This window comes from Ostrea edulis, chromosome 10 (genome assembly GCF_947568905.1).
Source record: "Ostrea edulis chromosome 10, xbOstEdul1.1, whole genome shotgun sequence".
NCBI classification, from domain to species: domain Eukaryota; kingdom Metazoa; phylum Mollusca; class Bivalvia; order Ostreida; family Ostreidae; genus Ostrea; species Ostrea edulis.
The window spans coordinates 43,138,925-43,162,953 of NC_079173.1; the positions used below are offsets into that span (position 1 = coordinate 43,138,925).

Genomic DNA, 24,029 nt, shown 5'->3' on the forward strand with positions numbered 1-24,029 from the left:
TCGGACATTTACTACTTTTATCGGATAATCCGATATTACCGACACTTTTCAAGAACTCTGGGCTTTTGAAATTATATTTCAAAGAAAATTTGATTCAAATATGCATTCTTATCTCTAAAGTTATCAAGTTTAGGGAATGCACTTGATTTTAGTTCCCATTAAATTATTTCTATATAAACCTCCATACATTAAAAGAAAATCAGTTATCTTAGTTAAGATTCAAGAATGACTTGTTCTGGCAGCTGGAGCAGTACCTGTCTGAACTGTTTTACTTAAGCCAAAAAAGAAATGTGTGTTTACGGTAGTCCGACCGACCCTATTTTGTAGCTACTGACCCTAGACTTTTTTATTGACAAAATCGGCAAAACAAAATCCGGAAATATTTTGATCTGATCCGTATCCGAACTTGACTTTTACTTTCTTACAATATGTCGACCTCCGGTGCGGCTGCAACATGTGGTTCGTCTGTTCTGTCGCTCACATTTAATGAGTGTATCCATTCTAAGGAGAAGAAAAATGTAATAGCTCCATTCAGGGACTCAACTACATTTGTTGAAATTTTTGATATATATCATGACTATAAATTAAAAAACAATGAATGTTTAGTGACAACAAAATCAGCGACATCGACAGCGTCCGTGACTCCATCTCTGACAGTGGGAGAGGTCGTCACTTTGTTCAATTTGAGATATGAGTACTATAAGACTATTTTGGTAAAATTTCTTAAGTATTTGTTTTGTGTTAGTGATGACAGGAAATGCTTGACCTGCAAATCAGAATTTGATATATTCATACATCATTTGTATATTTGTATCTGACAGTATGAATACCTTTGGCTGCCTTATAAAAACAGAATCAGTTGCATCTCCTTTAATTGCGTATGACAATATTAAAAAAAAAATCGACCTACCGACCCTATTCGAGTTGTTGATGTGTTATGTTTATAAAGAGTTCGCATTGATATGTTTTCACACTTCGTCATACCATTTACATACATGTCAAGATAATACAACATCACAAAGTCCAGTGCTCCAAGTTGCGAGTAAAACGGTCGCATTTGCGACCAGACAATCAATTTTGCGAGTAGAGATTATAGTTAAGTCGCATTTTCACGAGTGAAGAAAATTTGGGCAACCAGTAAAATTTTAGAATCGGAATCGGAAGTCTGAATAAATATTTTTCAGTCTCGGTCAAAACAATCAAGATGGCGGAAAACGAGGTTTAGAGCACTTTGGATTTATCAATAGTAAAAAATAGAAGCCTCAGCCTAGGAAATTCAAGAATCACACGGGGAAAGTTCTGCATCAAAAGATGGCGTAGCAATGTCTACAGAGAAATGCAAAAGTAAAGGTAGAACCCCAGTCCTGAAATGGCGGAGGGAATTTTCGTGATGGCAAAATGTTTTGCAGAATTTGTGTGGCCAATTAGCCAGCAACGTCCACCATTTCTGGACATGCATTGTCCTATTTCGCTACGACCGAGTGTACATCTTTCAAACGTGGAAGTGTGACTATTCACGGTAACAGTAAGACTATGAGACATGTCGTTGTCCGTGACTGCATTATTAGCAGTAAGTCGAGCGGGGCAACTGTTGCTGTTAATTTTCAAAGACAATCAAACTCGGGATGTAGTGTTCTTATTGATGCTGGTACTAATTGTTCAGCAAAAGATCTAACAAAACTAGGAGCTCTTATTCGCATAACTTGATAAGCAGTAAAGACCCACTTATTGATAACTTTAAAGCAAATCTTTGTGTGGAACGCTGGATTTTCTTCCCCAGAAGCGTACTTTAAAATATACAGGATGGCCCAATGCAATACAACTTTTGCCAGAGTAAATACTTGACTTGTTAGCATCCAGCATGTTTCACAGTACATTTTTATTCAGTTTAAAAATAAAACAAACAACATGTATACATGGGTGTTGATTTTTTACTTGAAAGATATTCATATTTAAAAAAAAACCTTGTAAGTCTTATATTTACAATGGCGAGTAGAAATTTTGAGCATGGCGACTAGAAATTTGAAAATGGCGACCAGAAATATTTTTAGGTCGCCATTTTGTGACCTGATAACAGATGCGACTTGGAGCACCGCAAACAGTATTTTATTCAGTGCCATAAGCATCATACTTGTATGAAGATTATCTTGAGCAATATTCTTGAAGCAAACAAGCTAGTTTGCTGAAGAGCCAATCCCTCATAAGGCATTGTTATTATAAAAGACAAAAGAAAATCCTCTCAGTAATCCATCTTTCTTATTTGGTATAGTCTAAATGAAATATTGATGAAAGATGATACTCAGAACAGAACATTTATCAATTTATTTCAATTAAGAAGCTTAAATATAAAAATAGAAGAAGATATGTAGTTGTTTCACTTCACAGCTTGATATTGGTATTTACCCGTTCAGGTAAATACCAATATCAAGCTGTGAAGTGAAACAAAATACATACTAGTAGTATCATTATTAATGTACATTGCAGTTTTTCGCAGTGAAGTGCCCTTATCTCATTAGATGTATAATGTTTGCAGGATATTTGGTCTGGTTAGGTTTTTTTTTAATTAGATGGGTCATTGTAAAATTAGTTTTATCAATTTAATGGGTCATGGGGCATTTTTTTTAAATTTTATTTTATGGGTGCTTGGTATATACAGAAGGTGCCTCCCTACCCCCCCCCCCCCCTTATGTATTTATTTCTGGAATCGCCCTAACAAGGAAATCAAAATTTGCTATAAAGTCAAGATGATTCTTTGATTTGTTTAGCACCTAGTGCCCCCAAAACGCAAGTAACTATAGGTTATGATAATTTGATAATTCTTCAATTTTTAATTTTATATATGAATTTTCTTCTTGAGGTGGATAAAATGTACTATGACTAACTTAGCATATCAAACTGCAATGATCTAAACAAATCAAACACTTGTCTGAATTTTATAAAAGCAGACTTTATATTATCTATATACAAAATGTATCAGAAAATTATCTATATTATTTCAATATAAAATGTATCAGAAGAATTCTCTATATTATCTCAACACAAAATGTATCAGAGGAATTTTCTATATTATCTCTACACAAAATGTATCAGGTGAATTCTCTATAACATACCTTGTTTTCCTACAGGTGAAAAGACTTGGATGAATTGACATCACAGAGAAGGAAGAACGGAAGCCATTTTTATATGGTGGTGCAATGTATCAGCTGTTCTATCACGTATACATATCAATATTTCAGATAAGATACACCAAAATTCATAGCTTAAGCAATGTTCTCTTTGACATTTTCTTTATTACTGATAAATCTATGTGACTGTGAATTCACTTATTTTCCTCCAAAGGTGTACATATGTTCAATTCTTTAGTGTTATTTTAGCTCACCTGAGCCGAAGGCGTTGTCGTCGTCGTAAATTTTCCACATTTTCATATTCTTTTCCAGAACCACTGGGCAAATTTCAATCAAACTTGGCCCAGAGCACCTATGGGTGAACGGGATTTAGATTTTTTAAAATGATGGGGCATACCCCTTCAAAGGGGAGATAATCACAAAAATATGGTGGGATAATTTAAAAATCTTCTCAAGAGCCCCTGGGCCTGAAGAGATGAAATTCACATGAAAGCCTCCTGCCATAATACAAATTCAAATTTGTTAAATGCCCCATCCCGCCCCTCTGGATAGCATGGCGCCACAACAAGGGATAAAAAAAATTACGTGCAAATATATAGGGAAGTTTTTAAATGTCTTTCTCTGAAGATTAAAACAGATTTACATGAAAGGTTTCCGATATAGTGCAGATTCAAATTTGTTAAAATTATGGCCCCTGGGGTAGGATGGGGTTGCAATATGGGGTTAAACTATTACATACCAAAATAAAGGGAACATTTTTAAAAAATATTTTGAAGAACCACAGGACCAGATAAGTTTTTATTTATATGAAAGCTTCCTGATATACTGCAGATCGAAGTTTGTTAAAACCATGGCCCCGGGGGTATGGTGGGGCCTGACAATATTAGAACAAAGATTTACATGGGAAAATATAGGGAAAATCTTCTTTTCAACAACCACTGAGCCAGAACAATTTACATTTACATGCATGTAAGGTTCCTGATATAATGTAGATTCAAGTTTGTTGAAACCCTTGCACCTGAGGGTAGGTTGGGGCCACTGCAGGGGACCAATATTTTGCATACAAATTTACACTGGTCCATAAAAGTTTACATTTACATGTAAGCTTACTGACATAGTACTGATTCGAAATTTCATCCCCCAAGGGATGGGTGGGGTGGGGTTAAGTTGGAGCCACAACAGGGTTGAAAGTTTTACATGAGAATATGTAGGGAAAATCATTCTCAGAATTTAACATTTTAAATTGCATAGATGATAGGTCTATGTCTTTTTTGATGCGACATAGTCTATGACATTTGGAATAGACTTGACCGAAACTCCTTGCAGGGAACACACCACATTGCTCTCCCCTCGAACTTCAGATCATACTCGTCTGTTCTGCCGTTGTGGCTTGAATTCGCGTTTTCTTTCTTCTTGTTCATATAGCTTGTGTTTTTCTTGTTCTGATTCTTTTGTTTGTTTGACACCATTTGCTTTAATGCCAGGCTTTGTGCCTTCAAAATATTTTAACTGCAGAATCATCTGCACGCCATTTGTTAACCTTCACCTCAAATTATTTTTGCTAAGTAGGGCGTATATTATTTTGTTTGACATTCTTGCAATATTTGAATATTTGCAAAAGAAAGAAAAAGAACAACTCTTGTTATATTGTTAGGGGGTATTTCAATTTAAAAAATCGATCCCAATAAAATTCATCAATGCAGATAAAAAAAACCTCGAAATTTAAAGACATACGTATCATATGCTGAACAATTTGTATAGAACACTAGTCATAATCTTTAAACTGCTTAGACACATGCGTCGTATATTTCAAAATCAATGGGACAACAATCCAGGTTCCAAAATAGATGTTGACGATTGTAAGGGAAATATTTATTTTAAGTGCATTACTTATCTCACACATGTACCATAATTATTCCATTGTTTCTTAGAATCATAGACAATACGGGATATCTTATTTGCACATGACATGATCCAACCTCATTTGGCATAACCGCAGTCTATCAGTTACATTCTCAGACTAGGAAATCTTTAGATATGGGCCAAGGTCACTCGGGTGAGCAATGTGGCTCATGGGCCTCTTGTTTTAAATATCCTACAGTAACCATATCACTGCATATATGAATTCAATATTTTAGTTTTTCCACAGGTGATAGCAGTTAGATTTATCAGCATCACAAGATAACAGCTAGATATACCTGCATCACAAGGAGAGAAGAATGGAAAACATGTGGTGGTAACAATAGTAACATTGATAAATATGAAATTATATTGTTTAGTATAGGTTTCTCCTCATAACAAACTAAAAGCCCAGCTGAAGTTTTTCTGAATCAAGAGTTTTAGGTCATCTGATTATTTCAGGTGACCCGATACCATTGGTCACCGTCCGTCGTCGTGTGTCGTCCGTTATCAAATTTACATTTTAACTTTTTCTTGAAAACTACACAGCTAAATGTTACCATTTTTGGTGTGGAACATGTTTAGGATCAAAGGAAAAAATACAATTGACTGTGAAATGTATGACCTTGCCACTACTGGGGCCTCATGAGTGGGGCCAAATATGCTTTAAGAGGCTATATATGGAAAATCATCTTCTCTACTCCCACAAATGTGGGAGAAAAACTAAATACATAATTATGATATCCCATTAAGCCTGAAATGTGTGGAGAAAACCATTACAGTTGATGAAATCTTAAACAATCTTCCTATTTACTCCTAGACACCAAAAAGTCAAACTATTTAGCATGATTATAATGAGCAATGAGTCCTTTACCGCAACTGTGAGTTTGGGATCTGGAAATCTTCTATCAAAATACCTTAGAAATTTTCTTTACTTTTGGACAGCAACTCGTCAAATTGTTGATATCATTTCAAAATTGTGTAATGCGATAAAAGTTGTTCAAAACTCAATATTTAAAAAACAATCCTTACTCCTGGACCTGAATAGAACCCATTTCTTGCATAATAACTTATATTTATATCAATATATCTATACCTATATATACATACAACCACGCGAGTTTAAAAACAAAAGTACTTGCGTATTTATTTTTTCTCCTATAATGCCTGTTGAATCAAGCTCACAAACGTTATAATTGTTTATTTCTGTTTTCACCGTTTTAATTAATTAATCAACCCCATAACTAGCATTGCTCTCAGATATACTTCGAATATCGTGCAGGAAAGAAAACCCGGGTCGTTTCTTCGTTGTCGTATACAATCGATGATAGAATAGTGCAGAGTACAGACACTCGATGTACAGTTTGATTGACTCACACTGAAGTTTTTACATTTGATCTTTCACATTCCTATTTAGCACAGATGTTTACAAAATCGCAAAGTACGTCTTTTTTACAGGGAGAAAAACGCATTTTACTTTCATTTTTGCAAAGGCCAATAACTCCCATTATATCTACAAACATTCTCTTCGGGGGTTAAAAATTAAAGTTCTGAATTTAGGTACTTGTAAACTGTACTATATATGTTAAATACTTTTTCTTAAACCTTGATAAACCAAAATATGAAGAAGCAAAAAAAAAAAAAAAAAAAAAAAAACACTGCTGGATTTTTTAACGTGCTGAACAATATACGATGTTTGTTTTTTTTTATCCGGTTCATGTGAGGTCTAATTTATCTACTTAAGAACTTTAATGAGCAGCACACTTATTTCCTTTTCTTCAAGTTTTGTATAACAATATGTCAACATTTGTAAACATATCTGACACCTCCTAGGCACCTGATCCCACATCTGGTGTGTCCAGGGGTCCGTGTTTGCCCAACTCTGTATTTTGTATTACTTATAGGAGTTATGAAATTGGTCACTGTTCATTATCTTCACCTTTCATTTATTTATAATTACACATAACTTTGACAGAAAAAGAAAACATTGACAGTTTAAAAAATTGTTTTACTAAAGTGCAACACAATTTTAGGATTATTAAAGAAATAATTCATTCCAGAATAAAAAAGGAAATTCCAGGGGTACTTTTTCTGGGTTTTAGAGCAAATCTGTCATAGGGTAAACGAATTAAGATAGAGGAATGTTCTCCTATCTCAAATGTTGATGTAGTAACATTACTCTATCCTCTGTGGATCTTATTGCTCAAAATCTCTGATAGAGGAATGTTCTCCTATCTCCAGTGATGATGTAGTAACATTACTCTATCTTCAATGATCCTATGATAGAGGAATATTCTCCTATCTCAAATGCTGATGGTGTAACATTACACTATCTTCTATGGATCTTATTGCTCAAAATCTCTGATAGAGGAATGTTCTACTATCTCCAATGATGATGTAGTAATATTACTCTATCTTGAATGATCCTATGATAGAGGAATATTCTCCTATCTCAAATGCTGATGGAGTAACATTACTCTATCTTCTATGGATCTTATTGCTCAAACTCTCAGATAGAGGAATATTCTCCTATCTCCAATGATGATGTAGTAACATTACTCTATCTTCTGTGGAACCTATGATAGAGGAATGTTCTCCTATCTCAAATGCTGATGTAGTAACATTACTCTATCCTCTGTGGATCTTATTGCTCAAAATCTCTGATAGAGGAATGTTCTCCTATCTCCAATGATGATGTAGTAACATCACTCTATCTTCAATGATCTTATTGCTCATAATCTCTGATAGAGGAATATTCTCCTATCTCAAATGCTGATGGAATCTATCTTCTATGGATCTTATTGCTCAAAATATCTGATAGAGGAATATTCTCCTATCTCCAATGATGATGTAGTAACATTACTTTATCTTCTATGGCTCTTATTGCTGAAAATCTCTGACAGAGGAATGTTCTCCTATCTCCAATGATGATGTAGTAACATTACTCCATCTTCTGTGGAACCTATGATAGAGGAATGTTCTCCTATCTCAAATGCTGATGGAGTAACATTACTCTATCCTCTGTGGATCTTATTGCTCAAAATCTCTGATAGAGGAATCTTCTCCTATCTCCAATGATGATGTAGTAACATTACTCTATCTTCAATGATCTTACTGCTCAAAATCTCTGATAGAGGAATGTTCTCCTATCTCAAATGCTGATGGAGTAACATTACTATATCCTCTGTGGATCTTATTGCTCAAAATCTCTGATAGAGGAATGTTCTCCTATCTCCAATGATGATGTAGTAACATTACTCTATCTTCAATGATCTTACTGCTCAAAATCTCTGATAGAGGAATGTTCTCCTCTCTCAAATGTTGATGTAGTAACATTACTCTATCTTCTATGGATCCTATGATAGAGGAATGTTCTCCTATCTCAAATGCCGATGGAGTAACATTACTCTATCTTCTATGGATCTTATTGTTCAAAATCTCGCCACGGTGGCCGAGAGGTTCGAGCGTTCACCCTGCATGCGGAAGGCCGGGGTTTGAATCCCAGCCTTAAGTCGTTAAAATAGGTAGTGACAGTTCCATCGCCAAACGCTCGGCATCAGCTGTGAATGTCACAGGTCCTCGGAGATTACCTTAAAAACGGATGTCCCGTGTCACAGTAGGTGTGGTACGCTAAAGAACCGGAATGTTCTCCCATCTCAAATGTTGATGTAGTAACATAGAGAGAAATGTTCTCCTATCTCAAATGTTGATGTAGTAACATTACTCTATCTTCTGTGGATCCTATGATTGAGGAATATTCTCCTATCTCAAATGTTGATGGAGTAACATTACTCTATCTTCTGTGGCACCTATGGTAGAGGAATGTTCTATTATCTCAAATGCTGATGTAGTAGCATTACTCTATCTTCTATGGATATCATTGCTCAAATCTCTGATAGAGGAATATTCTCCTATCTCCAATGTTGATGAAGTACCATTACTCTATCTTATATGGATCTTGTTGTACAGAAAAGTCTTAACAACTGATTGTTAGGAAACTTTCAGAATTAAAAACTCTCAGATTGTCTTTGTAAAGCACATGCTAACTGTGTATGTACTGCACTGTCTTAACAGTTGCTTGTTAAGGGGCATCCTAAACACTATTGTATTCACAACTGTTTGGTAAGAAAATCATTTTGATAAGGGAACTGTATCTTCTCTCAATGATCATGATATAAAGAATTTCTATGAACATACACACACACACACACACACACACACACATACGTGTAACGCGTGTCAAATGAACACCTTAACTTCCCACCTGCAACTGAACACTTCTACAGTTATTGGTATTTTAGTACGAAAATTTACTATTTGGTACTAAAAACAACATAGAAGACATTGCTGCGGTCGAAATTTGTGAAATATCGTTTTATTCACTCCTTGAATTTTTGCTTATCAAGTGAACACTTTCCTTTACACACAGGCAATTGAACACTTTCCTTTACACACGGTCAATTGAACACTCTGATACACACGTGTAATTGAACACTCTGACTCACATGGCCAATTAAATACTCTGATACACGCAGCCAGCTAAACACTCTGATACACACGGGCAATCAAACACTCTGAAACATCCAAACAATCATTCTCACCACGCTAAATAAATAAGGCCAAATCTCTAAAGCTTACAAAAAAGCGTGAAACGATGACATAAATCGAAATTGGGATGGGATAGACAGGGAATCCACACATTTCGTTGAAATTATCGCCGCAAGAAAATAAAAAATAAAGGGGGGGGTTAGTATTCATTGGATGATTGATTATATATTTTACGTCCCGTCGAGAATATTGTATTCATATTGAGACGTAACCAGCTTTAAGCGGAGTACCACGAATTTAGACCTATCCAATGTATCCATAGGGTTCAGGGTCGTAGCAGTGAGGGTTCTTTGAAATATCGTGCCAACACCTACTACATGTACGACAAGGGATATACGTTTATAAGGTCACATCCAAAAGATCCGTGATTCTCACTTCTAAATGTCGAGCGTTTGGCGAAGGAGCAATTAACACTACCAATTTTAACGTCTTAGGTTTGACGCATGAACGATGCTTGAACTCACGACCTCCCGGTTACGAAGCGAACTCTCTACCAATGAGCTACCGCGACCGGTCGGGGGGAGGGGTAGTAGTGTCCATAATGATGACTTTTATTGTAATAATAACTTATGATAATCATCATTATTATATATATATATATATATATATATATATATATATATATATATACATATATATATATATATATATATATATATACTTCTATGATTATAAACTCCCTCGTTTGCCAATGCATGCTGTACGGGACAGACTCTGTAGTAATTCGACCAAAAAGTATGATAAATAAAATCAAAATTCTGTAATACAGTGCCTAAAGGATCTAAAACAAGTATTCATAATTATATACATTTTTTGTATCACTTTAAGTTTTTTGTTGACTTTTGACATGAATAAAAATTAGATATCTTTGTAAAGAAATGTTACGCGATATCTTAAATCCACTCTAAAAGGGAACATTTTCATGAACATTCTGTTTATATATGTAACTACATAGATGTGACCTTACAGAAAACTTTAATCAAACGTTGCAAAAACCATAAATTCTTTGAAAATCCGGTTTATAACACCAGTTTATATAACATAACTTCAGAATCAGGATTTGTTCCCGGTTCCTTTATATACTGTTACAAAAATATCTACATGTTTATGATATGTACATGCACATTATGTCAATTTTGACTATCATCTCACCTTGAAATATGAGGACAAAATTGTAATAGAGAACCCCCAAAAATCACGATTTTGCTTCATCTTAGATATTTTTGTTTAGAGATTTTGTGCCTTTGGCACTCATTACGCCCTTCCCTAAACGTGTTACGTGTTGGACCCCCCCCCCCCCATTAACCACGTCTGAAACACACCGACAATTGAACCTGGTACATTGCGCATAAATTGAACTATTATAACGAAAGGTAAAATTCAAGTTACATATTTGTAAGTTTTATTGATGAACTTAGTTCAGTCTCGAAAGGCAAGTAGAGATTTAAAACATTCCCTGAACATTGGCAATTCGCGCCTTCGAATGAGAAATAATCTCCCTCATAAAAGTGATTTGGACCCCCACTCCTTTCCCTGCCGATCTGGGGACAGAGATGACCAATTGCAAATTCAAGGGAATATATTACCTTCTGTTTTTTTTCAAAAACTGGACGTGTCGTCTCATGACCTTTATAATACAAATTCACCAGGTTGATTTTTAAAATCTTATTAATGTTTTACATACGCTCAAATTGAAGTCCAATAATATACGCGCATCAAATCAATTATCGCTCTCATTAATTCAATTGATGCGCACATCCATGTGGTGGAAATATTGCTCGCAAAAATTAATTTAGAGCTCTGTATGAATGACTTGATTATCTCTTTTAATTCAATGGAGGATCTTTTTAATTATATATACAAGGCTATTTCATAAGCAATTAATGCGCGCATCATTTTTTTTTTTAAAAGAGCAACAATTCAATTAAAGAAATCATTCAATTGTGGATATCTTGAATTGAAGATTATATCTCAATTAGATAATCTCTCTAAAATAATTATTCCACCCATCAATTTAATTAATGATATCATTAATTCAATAGAAGAGAGCAATAATTCAATTATTGTGCACATTAAGTGATGTTAGCATTAATGAATTATTGCTCTCTTCAATTGAATTGTAGCAATGCATTAATTCTATTGTTGGTATCATTAAATTATAATTCATTTGAGGAGAGCAACAATTAAATTATTGCGTGCATCAATTCAGCAGAATAAATAATGATATCAATAATTCAATTCATGCTCGCAATATATATATAATGCAGAATTGAAGATATTAATTATTTGAAGAGATCTTTGATTGCGTGCATGAAATGAATTGATAATATCTTCAAATAATTAAAGATATCTTCAAATATTTGAGTTTGTTAATTTGGCGCTCCATAGATCTAAAACTATTCCTAGTGGATTCTGGTGCTTTCTGACTCGAGACATCATAACAGCTCTTGCCACAAATGAATCTCACCATACAAGTGATAAAAACACACTTGAATATGTTGCAGAAAAATAAAGATCAGGTGGATCGCATATACCTATAGCCACCTCTCTTTTAATTTCTTCATAGGATTCATATACTTAAAGGGATTTTTCTCCTTGAAAAGGTGATATTTAAAAATATGTCACTTTTTAAGGAATTTTATAATCCCCCAATAGTATGTACCGGGGTAATTTCTAAACTGTTTGGTGAAAATGTTGACAATTAAGAATCAGTCACTGGTTATCCATGTGGAATTTAGCTATCTCATATGAATAAACTCTTGATTATTTTACTACAATGTACCATATTAACCAATTTCGGAAATAATTCCTTATTTGTCTTAAATTTTGATTTGATATAAAGAGCAAACTGAAATGATAAACCAAAGTTCACATTGAACACCAGTGAGGCAATTGTATACAAATATCAAATTCATATATTACAGAATTCATTAAGATATTTGAATTATTCTAATCTTTTAATGTTCCATGGTAGCAATGAAAACAGCAGGTCTTTTATTTTCAGTCATATTTTTATTACATTACAGGAGATGTTATATGTACAATTAGCATATATATATATACATTATATATGTAATTGCATGTGCCAAAAAAATGTATACATACATGAGTAATTCAACCACAGACATATCAATAAATTTGCATTTAATACATTGAATGTAGTCCTTTGATTAAATAATCAACACAGATGGATCCATATGATAATACATGTATTTGTAAAAGAAGAAAAAAGAGTTCCATTTCTCATACAAACGATATCTGTACAAATATCAAAATCAACAAGAGGCCCAGGGGCCACATCGCTCACCTGAGTCACCTTGGCCCTGCTGTTTTGATTTTTAAATGCTATTTTATCAATCTTTATTCTCATGAATGATGTGACCCAAACCTACCTCTAAAGAACACAACATTAGTAAAATGAAATCATATAACACAAAGATATGACAAGCATGATATTGCTGTTCTGGATAAGACCAAGGTATGAAGTCATAGGTCTTGGAATGATATGAAAGACCTTGCCATAAGTAATCTATATACAATACATGAAAGCCCTATCTAAAATAGTCCTGGATATACTTAATAAGTTATACTTTCTTAAAAGTAGGTCAAACTCAGAGTTCAGGGTCACAAGGTCAAAGAACATAATATGATTGATTGTTTTAGCTGTTTTCCGCCACACTCAACAATTTTTCAGTTATCTGGTGGTGCCCAGTTTTTATTGGTGAAAGAGAGAACCCAGATACAATGTACCTGGGAAGAGACCACTGACCTTCCGAGAGTAAGCTGGGAAACTTTCTCACTTACCGGTGCAAACAGGATTCGAACCCACGCCAACCACTAAAGAGACATTATTTGTCGAAATGTGCATCTGGTACCGTATAAGTTTTACCTTAAACACAATGTAGTTCAGGACACACTGAATAGGTCAGATTTGTTTTGCCATAAAAATTGTATATACAAGATATGAAAGCTCTAGCTTAAATAGTTCAAGAGATATCTTTAAAGATTTTTCCTTTAAATATATCAGCATATAAAACTTTGATCCCCTATTGTTACCACACCATACCTCCTGGGAAATGATTTTAACAAACTTGAATATGCACTATGTCAGGAAGGTTTAATGTAAATTTGTGTGCTTCATACTAAATTTGAAAAGAATTCTGTTATTCGAATCGTAGATTGATCGCTGTTCGTTATCTTCACCTTTCAGTTATAGAATTTAGTTAAAAATATTCATTTGTTAACATCGACGGACTACAACGGACGCAGACCAATAGCAATATGTCATCTGAGTTTACTCAAGTGACCTAAAATTGTATAATTTTTCTAAAGCTTTTGAAAATTGATAATGCTATTAAAGCCTAGTCTGATCCCTTACACTCCATTTCAATAGTTAAGCGTAAAAACAGACTAGAGTGGATGGGGACCAAACTTAAGAAAGCTGTGAGATTAGTTCAATATTCAAACCTACAGTTTTTGAATAATAAGTATTTAACCCAACTGGGATGATTTCATCCAAAATATTTCACTAAAAATATTTGTAGGGATATTAGTTCACACAGACATTATGTTTCAAAATGAGTACGAGTATGGAAATGAACTGGGGTTCAAATTGACTGGCTACGTATACCTAACATGGCTACATCAACAAAGAAAATCACTTGAAGCTGTGAGTGTTTAGGTTATATGTGGGTTTAAGGAATATTTGAAAGTATGCTTGGAAACAAGTATAGTGGGAAAATATGTTAGGAATTATTTAATATTAAATTCATGAGACAGCGATGCAGGAATGCAGTGATAGAGGGACTTAACCATGCACTTTTTTTCTGTGCCGTAAATTGAAGATTTTTAATAAGGGGTTCATCTGAAGCTCTAGCGCTCTGACTTGCCCCAATATCTTCTCAAAGAGCTACGATTTTGGGTTTAGTGCTGCATCTAGTTTTTTAGGAGAAGATTTTAAAAGATTTTCCTTGTATATATTTCACATATAAAACTTAGATCCCCTATTGCGACCCCACTCTACCCCTGTGAGCCATGACCTTTAACAAACTTGAATCTGTACTATATATGAATATAAAACTTTGATCCTCGATTGTGACCTCACCCTACCCCCGGATACCATGATTTGCACAAAACAGGAACCTTTTATGTGAATTCAACTTTCCTGGTCCAGTGGTTCTTGAAAAGGTTTTTTAAATGACCCCACCCTATTTTTGCATACCCTTTATCTATTGATGATGCATACCAAGTTTGATTGAAACTGGCCCAGTGGTTCACTCTGGAGAAGAAAATGAAAATGTGAAAAATTTACAGAGAGACAGACGACAGGCAAAGGTGATCAGAAAAGCTCATTTGAGCCTTTGGCTCAGGTGAGCTAAAAAAGTACATAAACATGCTCAATGTTAAACCTGTTTGTTGTATTGCTTAACAGCTCCATTGCCAGCATCTACCCTTACTGAGCTTACAGTGTCAGACCTTGATATCATCATCATCACTCATTTTGACTATCCAGGCCAAATTAATATTTTTGCAAGGGTGAGGCCTGGATGTCCTGTCGAGGTTGAAGTTTGTACTTCCACACTTGGCGACCCAGTGGATTGATCCTATCCAATCCTCTAAACTCTAGGTCTCGTTTTAGGATCTCATCCCATGTCAGCTTTGGTCTACCTGTGAAGTTTTTTTCTGTTGATCATGATGCATAACATTCTGACAAATCTGCAAAAATATTTAGAGAAGTGATTAGTAAAAGGTCTTCGTAAAAGGTAGCAAGAAATGTACAATTAGATAAAAATCATAATTTCTATTTCTACAAAGTAAGTGTTTATCAAATGATCAGCTGTAAATATTAATTCACATATCAATTATCATTTTTAAAGATTCAAAGTGATACAGATATCATAAACATTTTATGACAAATATATCATAACTTCAGATTGTTTTTATGAAAAACAAATGTATCCCCAGCTCCCCAAATTGGAAGTGCTCCAAATGAAACCTCCAACCCCTTAATGTACTGCATGGTATGGAAGATAAAGCATGAGCAGGAACATAGACATTATGAACTCCAATAATTAAGCCACATAGGAGAAGGGTTCACAAACTATTTTACACCCTCCACCCCTACAATCCACTATATTAGGGACAACATTTGGATCTTTGATCTGTCCCTGCAATATGCACATCGCAAATGGCATTGAAGTATTCTACAAAATTTCAAGTCTATCGGATAAGCCGTATAGGAGAAGTATTCACGAGCTATTTTAACATTCTCCACACCTCTCAGATCTACTATTAACTTTTAGAAAAATAATTGGACCCTCCTGTCCCGACAATATGCACATCTACAAATGTCAATGAAGCATTGTACAAAGTTTCAAATCTATCCATTAAGCCATATAGGAGGAGAAGTGTTGACAAGGTATTTTACATCCTCCACCCCTCTTAGATCTACTATTAACTTTTAGGAAAATAATTGGATCCTTCCGTCCCACCAATATACACATCTACAAATGGCAATGAAGCATTGTACAAAGTTTCAAGTCTATCCGATAAGCCATATAGGAGAAGTGTTCACAAGATTTTGTGGCAGACGGACAGAAAGTACAAAAAACAATATATCTCCCCTGAAAGAGGGGAGACATAATTACAGTACTGCAGCAATATTTTCATTGTATTTCAGTTGGAGGCTGTCAAAATACAAATTATCAATATACTCTTAAGGTGCAAATCAAAACTTGTATATATATACCTTTTTTCAATACATTTTAATGAGTTTTATTTCATCTCTAGTGGACTCTCTTTAGGACTGGCTCATTTTGCTGGGAATATGGGCATCTAGCTATCCTGGTGCCATGCTCTTTTTAATGAATATTGTATTTTCTAGGTTATGTCAAAGCCACTTTTTCTCTTTGATGCAAAATTATGTTTGACTGAAATTAAAGTGAAGGTTATTTAACAAGAAATCTAGTAGACACATTCAAGCAATACCTCTTCCCTACCACTACTAACTATATATTTATTCAACATATGTTCAAATTCAATGGAACCACTGGACTTCATATACTATTTTGTCAAAATGCACAGTATTAATGAAGAGGGTGTTACAACTTACATATACCAGACGTATCATCAATGTTCTACCTAATATATTAATATCTGCTCTAGAACCTGATTTTCATGCACCCATGTTATGATGGACTGTATTATGGTATTTATCAAGCTCTTTCATCTGTTTGTTAGCTTTTTTAAAAATTCAAAATCTTAGTTTATCAATCCTTATACCCACTCAGGTGATCTAATCAGTAATTAAAAAAACTGATTAATCTTTTTGAACATCATATCTAGCAAAGATACTTACGTACATATGTAACTTTAAAATGATACTTATGCCTTGTTCAAACAGCGGTTTTAATGCATATTTTGAATTAAAATTTTCAAACTTTAATGCGCATCAAATATACTTCGTAGAATAGATATAGGCCCCTGCATAATGATAAATTTGGGTCACATGCATCATACCCCTGGTTAGCTATAGATTTATATTTATGCTAATTTTGATTGAAAAACTAATTTTAAAAAACTTAATTGATCGCTAAAAATAGTGAACATTAAGTCATTAGAAAATGCCAGATGTAGATCTGTGCTCTGCAGAGACATACTGGGTCATATATGCATAAAGAAGAAAAAAACTATAAAACAATTCTCTTTGATCCACTGTAAATTGTAGGAAAATATTCGATCCCTGGGTCAAAAGAACGTGAGCAACATTAAATGATAATGAAGTATTGTACACAATGGCCTTCATTTTTGCAGTTACTGCCATTACACCGGAAGTAGGGGGCGTGCTTACTGATGGGGTCCCCCCAATTGTGGCCCCATCCTACCCCCGGGGGCCATGATTTGAACAAACTTGAATCTGCACTATGTCAGAAAGTTTTCATGTAAAAATCAGTTTTTCTGGCTCAGTGGTTCTTGAGAAGAAGATGTTTAAAGATTTTTCATATATATTTGTATGTAAAACTTTGATCCCCTATTGTGGCCCCATCCAACCCCCGGGGCCCATGATTTGAACAAACTTGAATCTGCATTATGTCAGGAAGCTTTCATGTAAATATCAGGCCATCATTAAAAATATTTTTGTTTGATGTACTCCGACTCACATTTTTCAAGGTGGGTCGGTAGGTAGGGTTTTTTTTTTGGTTTTTTTTTTAAAGTCATGAAAATTTGTAATATTTTCTTTTAGAATAAGGAGAATTTTCTATTTTTCGAGGGACCCCCCCCCCCCCCCCCCCCCCCCATCAAAAAAGTTTTATATTGCTGGAAAAAATGGTCGGGTAGGAGCAAATTTGATTGGTCGGTCAGAGTACATCAAACAAATCAATTTTTATTTTTGGCCTCAGCTTTTCTGGCTTAGTGGTTCTTGAGAAGAAGATTTTTAAAGTTTTTCCCTATATATTTGTATGTAAAACTTTGATCCCCCCTTGTGGCCCCATCCTACCCCCGGGGGCCATGATTAGAACAAACTTGAATCTGCAATATGTCAGGAAGCTTTCAGGTAAATTTCAGCTCTTCTGGCCCAGTGGTTCTTGAGAAGAAGATTTTTAAATGACCCCACCCTATTTTTGTGATTATCTCCCCTTTGAAAGGGACATGGCCCTTCATTTGAACAAACTTGAAAGCCCTTCACCCAAGGATGCTTTTGGCCAAGTTTGATTGAAATTGGCCCAGTGGTTCTGGAGAAGAAGTCGAAAATGTGAAAAGTTTACAGACGGACAGACAGACAGACGGACAGACGACAGACAAAATGTGATCAGAAAAGCTCACTTGAAACTTTGGTTCAGGTGAGCTAAAAATCAATTAAAATATGCAAATTCATTTTTGGGTTGAATGGATTAATTGTTACACAAATTTACTACATGTATATGTATCTATAGTTTACAAATCATTACATTTTGCTAAATGATATAATTATTCTACATATAAATATCATCTAAGATTTTAATTATACAAAATAAGATCATATAAAATCTGTAAATAAATTATGGATCAACAAAATTGTTAAATACTAAGATCTGCTTTCATATTTACTGTACTTAAGGCCACATAGAATTTCATATTTACAGATCCACGCCCACCCCTCTCAAAATTATCCACCCCATTGTTTTTTATTCTACCTTTTTTTTTTTAAAAAGAAGTTGAGAACAAATATTTGGCTTGTATATCAAACATTTAGAGCATTTCAATGACTGACCCTAACATTTTGGCATGTTGTGGTTATATTTGACATGTTTCTATTATAAGGGTACCCAAAGATGTGGTAGTTGTGAAGGACTGTTGCAGTGTGATATGCATTTGGTCAAGTGACTGCACATGTATGCCTTGTTAAAATTGATTAATAGAGATGCTATTGAATGTGAAAGTATGCGATACCATGCCATTTCCCAATTCTGTGTTTGGAACTTTTATTATTGAGTGTGCGTGTCTTAGACTAGAAGAAGATGATGGCAAACTGAATTGAATAATGTTAAGCAAAAGAACTACAGTACAGTGACTGTTGCTTTGTGGTACAATGATGGTAATTATGACTCATTAATTAGCGGATACGGCAATGGCATATCCTGATCCTGCATAAACTGCATATTCAAACAAGAGGCCCATGGGCCACATCGCTCACCTGATTCACCTTGGCCCATATTTAAAGATTTGTTCTACATATTCGCTTCTAAAACTTTGATCCCTATTTAAGTATTGTGGCCCAACCTACTCACGGGGCCATGATTTCTCCTACCTAAAATCTAACTCCAAAAAACCCCACACAAACATAGCTTGTAAAGGGGATAGGAGGACATGCCTAGTGTTTAATAATTCAATGTGTACAGGCATTAGAAAAATGTGTATATGCAAAAACATACTTTAAATTGTATGCAAAATGATACCCATGTCTAGTCCTATTATAACATTGGAAGGAAAATTTGATCTGGCCACCATTGCTACACGACATTTTAAGTTACGAAAAATAAAAAATTTACATATGAACACCTAGGATGTGTCAAGCTGAGTGAGCAAGTTTGTGCAGAACGAACAAAAATTACACCAAACACAGCGACACCTTTTCGAAATTTTATTTTTACAAACTTGAATCTGCACTTCAGAGCTGTATGTCAGGAAACTTTCATGTAAATTATGTAAACTGCTCTGGCCTAATGGTTCTTGAGAAGAAGATTTTTATGGCCCTATTCTACCCCAGGGGGTCATGATTTTAACAAACCTGAATCTACACTATGTCAGGAAGTTGTTATGTAAATTTGTACTTTCCTAGCCCAGTGTTTCTTGAGAAGATGATTTTTAAAGATTTTCCCTTTATATTTGTATGTAAAATATTTAATCCTCTATTGTGGCCCCATCCTACCTACAGGGGTCATGATTTGAACAAACTTCAATCTACACTATGTCAGGAAGCTTTCATGTAAATTTCAGCTCTTCTGGCCCAGTGGTTCTTTAGGAGAAAATTTTTAAATGACCCAACCCTATTTTTGCAATTTTGTAATTATATCTTCCCTTTGAAAGGGGGGTGTGGCCCTTTATTTGAACAAACTTGGAAGCCCTTCACAAAGGATGCTTTTTGTCAAGTTTGGTTGAAATTGGCCCAGTGGTTCTTGAGAAGAAGTCAGAAATGTGAAAGTTTACAGACAGACGGACAACAGGGGATTGGAAAAGCTCATTTAAACTTTCAGCTCAGGTGAGCTAAAAATTACTATTATTCAAAAAAACGCAAAAGAATGTTCAACTTCAGTGTTACATGAAAATGTACTTCAAAATCACTTAAAAACAATTATAATATTGCTGTATGAAAATTTTCTGTCCAAAGAAAACAATGTAAAAAAAATATGAATTAATCTACACTCTACAGCAACATGCGAGTATAATGAACGGGAAATATATATTCTGAAAAATAAAAAATACACCACCTGCCCCATTTTTTTCCAAGCAAGGATGGAAATCTAAAAAATAATTTTATGGCTATGTGGCCTAAAATATTTTGTATACTTACTAATTTCAAAACTCGAAAAGGAAATGTTATCCATGTGAAGCACTCTGTTCATCCTCTGAGGAAGACATTGAATCCTTTGATTTGCAGTTTGTGTCATGACTACACCATGATATCTTCTAATCTCGTCATACTATCAGAAAGTAGTTTTGGCAGTTGGCAAGTGTATCAATGGTGTTACTTCTTCATGATCAGATCTTCTATACTGTGTCATATTCAGCATAAAGTAACAAGGGCTATCATCTAGTTCTGAGGTACTGAGGAAGGGCTGTTTTTCTCAACACAGCCTTTCTTCTGGTATTCTTAGGGATACTTTATTCATCTTTTAATTACATTTCCTTCTTGGAGATTAAAAGTTGAAGACCACTGAAAGAAAAAGAAGTGATTTAATGAGTTCCATGTACAACTGTAGTTTATCGAATGTGCTGACCAGAATATTATCTAACTGTAGCCCCCCTCCCCGATCAAGCATGCAATGTCATACATGTATCTGAAATCAATACTTATAAAAATTAATTAAAATTAAAATGTTCAAATCTACACTCTTGTTACACATCTCCTATATTTTTTACTTATCATAACTTTGAATTTTTAATAAGTGTGTCCTTTTGTCCACAAACTTTAACAACCCCTCATAAACAATTTACAAATATGATATCAGAAATAATAATCTAAAAACATTATCATGTTGGTCATAGATGCCATCAACACTAAGAGTATAACAAATAACAAAAGCTCTCCTGACATTGTCCCATTCTGAAAGAAATGATGTGCTTATATCCCCAAAGGCAGGGGGTTACCCAGAATTGTGTCTAGAGAGAGGAATAATATTTATGGAATTAACCAAAAAATTAGTTATAAATTTTTTAAATTTTTAGCTATGAATTCATGTTAAAAAATTGGTAGCTCAGTGGTAACAGAGCATTTGCTTCATGATGAAGAAATCATGGTTTCGAGCCATGCTAATGTACTTTATTTAGGGTGTAAATGTAGGTAGTGAGGTGAATGCTCCATCGTCATATTTAGCATTCAAAAGAGAAAGTTGCTGGTCTTTCAGATGAGACCTTTAAACACCACATGCATGCGTCTAAATGTGTCGCACTTCATATTACTGAAATATTCTCTACAGGTATTATACTAAAATCAAACAAACACATATAATCATATACATGTTAAAAATCTTAATTTTAGAAATTTCTTCTTCTGACAAAATGATGTGCAAGCATATAAATGGAAGCTATGCCACTATATGTCATGACACTGTACAGCTTGATCAGTTTATACATCACATAAACAATCACAGATGTAAACAATCAAGAAAAACTCAGTACACAACATCATCCCTTAATTTTGTATTGTAGCTGAAGATCATTCTTCCAAGATCGAAATGCAGCTTGGAAATGATGAGCGAGGGTTGAATTATTCTTAAAAAGTAGATTGAATGCAAAAGGTAACTGCCAAAGTTACCAGGAGACAATAATCCATACATCGTTCGAATTTCCTCCACTGCCACCTAAAGTGCACGTGTAAACCACGCGTGTGACACCACAGCCCGACAGGCTACATTGTAAACAAGTAAAACGCATTCAGAGTAATAGTTCTACATATCATATTCTCTTTGGTTTATAGTCTTAGTAGTTACATACCTATGCGGTACGCCTGTACCATGTACGTACTGCAAGCAGTGCGGCGTAATGTACATTTGCTTCCTCAGGGATTTCAACCCGGACAAAGTGGAACATGCCAATCCGAATACATATACATCTTTCTTTTTTATTTTTGGATTTTTATTTATTTATCTATTTATTATTTATGTCATGGCGTTGGAAAAAACTTCAAAGTAGGGAGACAGATGTAAAGGGGTATACGTTCCAATCATCCAAAAAATGTGCCGTGTGGGGGTGGGGTAGGGGAGTTGATTCCTAAGGACCTGGCGCAAATCTTTTTGTGAAATTCTATCCAAAATCAATATGAATTCTTAGTATACAGAGTACATTAACTGCAAAGATTATATTTCAAAAAGAACCAAACAGTTCACGCAGATTTATCACTTAAATTATCATCGAAATTTTCAGTAACTCGGGTACTCTGTCGCTTGTACATAACACGGTCGGTATGAAACACCATTTAATCAGTCTATGTAATAAAAAACCCATTGATAATATGCAAAAAAATTCTTTCAACCGTGTTTACTTACCTCAGATGGGCCAACTTCTTTCCCTGGAAAACTCCATTATGATGATATCACAAATGACGTCATTTAAAACAGAACATGCGCACTTCGAAAGTGTGTACGCCATGCTCGCAAGGAAAAAAGATGGACGAGTGCTAAATCTTTACACACTTGTTACACACATCTCATAAATCCTGTTAAGTAAACACTTCAGGATTTTGATGGTAGATGACCTATTTAATGATTTTATTCTGATTTTTATAAAAATCCAACTGAACACCACCATATCCGTGTTCCTTTGGCCGACCCCGTGTTGATTTACACGTGTGCCTTCTTATTCACTGGTTCAATTGACAGGGCTTACAAACACACACACACACACACACACACACACACACACGTGTAACGCGTGTCAAATGAACACCTTAACTTCCCACCTGCAACTGAACACTTCTACAGTTATTGGTATTTTAGTACGAAAATTTACTATTTGGTACTAAAAACAACATAGAAGACATTGCTGCGGTCGAAATTTGTGAAATATCGTTTTATTCACTCCTTGAAGTTTTGCTTATCAAGTGAACACTTTCCTTTACACACGGTCAATTGAACACTTTCCTTTACACACGGGCAATTGAACACTTTCCTTTACACACAGGCAATTGAACACTTTCCTTTACACACGGGCAATTGAACACTTTCCTTTACACACGGGCAATTGGACACTTTCCTTTACACACAGGCAATTGAACACTTTCCTTTACACACAGGCAATTGAACACTTTCCTTTACACACGGTCAATTGAACACTTTCCTTTACACACAGGCAATTGAACACTCTGACACACACGGGCAAATGAACACTCTGACACACACGTGTAATTGAACACTCTGACGCACATGGCCAATTAAATACTCTGATACACGCAGCCAGTTAAACACTCTGATACACACGGGCAATCAAACACTCTGAAACATCCAAACAATCATTCTCACCACGCTAAATAAATAAGGCCAAATCTCTAAAGCTTACAAAACAGTGTGAAACGATGATATAAATCGAAATTGGGATGGGATAGACAGGGAATCCACACATTTCGTTGAAATTATCGCCGCAAGAAAATAAAAAGGGGGGGGGGGTATTATTGATTGGATGATTGATTATATATTTTACGTC

General features: G+C 34.8%; 1 protein-coding gene across 1 annotated transcript in view; it reads left to right on the top strand.

Moving 5' to 3' along the window:
* Positions 1 to 1,193: 1,193 nt before the first annotated feature.
* Positions 1,194 to 24,029, top strand: part of LOC130050795 (uncharacterized) — a 68,544-nt gene continuing 45,708 nt past the window's right edge. Inside the window, exons 1-3 of the mRNA XM_056151429.1 lie at positions 1,194 to 1,350; positions 3,126 to 3,215; positions 5,275 to 5,361. The gene's annotated coding sequence lies outside the window, so the exon portion shown is untranslated. The remainder of the gene's footprint in view (positions 1,351 to 3,125; positions 3,216 to 5,274; positions 5,362 to 24,029) is intronic.